Genomic DNA, 1525 nt, shown 5'->3' with positions numbered 1-1525 from the left:
AAAACAGGATATTGATTTATGAATCGATATTATTGTTATTTGTATAATATTAGTAAAATATGATGAAGATGTTTATATCTAACTTTGTATACATCAATAGTACCAAGAACTGTAATTGTGTAATGAGGGGAAAATGGAAAAATATGGGGAAGAAAGAAGGATCAGGGAAAAAATACTGGATTGTGCAGTACTAAATAGATTTATATTGAAGAAGTTAATGTTAAATATGTGAACTCAGACAACACGTTGTTTACTAAGCTCTAAAGATTGTAATTCTTAAAATTTAATAAAACTTTTTTAAAAAAAGATGTTGAGCATTTTGTATACAAAGTTACAAAGAGAACCTTTTGTAATCAATGAATTTTATGAAAGGTGAATTTTGATTTAACTCTGGTAAATTAACATCTTCTTTTATTTTTTAATACAACTATCCACCAGCTAAACCTGGGGTACTTGTCAATCCCCTTACAGTTGCTTTATTACCCAATAAGTCTTTATTCTCACAGTCTTGTTAATTAAATTTCTTGAAAGGCAAAAAGAGGTTAGATTATAGAATCTGGCTAAGTGTAATGCATACTTGTATGCTATTTAACCTTTCATTCTACTTTTCATTGGGATGAAATGTATTTAAATCTTGCTTCCATATCATGTATGCATTGAACAATTTAGCATTGCAGTGTGCAAAAGACAATGGACTTCCCATATCAAACTTATAAAAGTACAGTGGTACCTCGGTATTCATCAGTAATTCATTCCAGACGATGTGATGAATAGTAAAACTGATGAGTACTAAGAAAACCAGGTGATTTAGAGCTGCTATTTTAGCTGGAAGAAATAGTGAATCACGAGGCAGCCGACGTCAGGAAGTTCTTCCTTACGCATCAACTACCCGGAGAAAGATGAGTGCCGGGACAAGATTTCTGCTTCAAAACATGTAGAATACCGAATTTGACAAGTTTTGAAGCAGTTGAGTGCCCAGATATTGCTTCCAAATACAACTTTTTTAAAAAAAATATGATCAAATTATGTAAAGAACTAGACAATCCATGCCCTATTGGATCATCATTTCAGAGATATTTCCTTACCTAAATAGAGAAACAGAATGACCACAGATGGGCAAAATAAACCAGTAGGAGCAGGAGCAATGACTCGTCGCTCCCATGTAACGCCGCTGCGGCACGAGCTGCACTGGCTGCCTGTGGCCTTCCGAGTGTGCTTCAAGGTGTTGATTATCATCTTTAAAGCGCGCCATGGCATTGGACCTGGTTACCTCCGAGACCGCCTTCTGCCACAGATTACCTCTCACCGGCCGATACGCTCCCACAAAGAGGGCCTCCTCAGGGTGCCGTCAACCAGACAGTGCCGGCTGGCGACCCCCAGGGGGAGAGCCTTCTCTGTCGGAGCACCCACCCTCTGGAACGAGCTGCCCCCAGAGATCCGGGTGATTCCGGATCTCCCCTCCTTCCGCCGCGCCCTCAAGACTTGGTTGTTTCAGCGGGCAGGACTGGCCTAGGGGTATTTTAAA

The sequence above is a fragment of the Protobothrops mucrosquamatus genome, unplaced genomic scaffold, assembly GCF_001527695.2.
Source record: "Protobothrops mucrosquamatus isolate PMUCROS unplaced genomic scaffold, P.Mucros_1.0 scaffold612, whole genome shotgun sequence".
NCBI classification, from domain to species: domain Eukaryota; kingdom Metazoa; phylum Chordata; class Lepidosauria; order Squamata; family Viperidae; genus Protobothrops; species Protobothrops mucrosquamatus.
The sequence above is the reverse complement of the archived record's forward strand: the minus strand, read 5'-3'. Positions refer to the sequence as shown.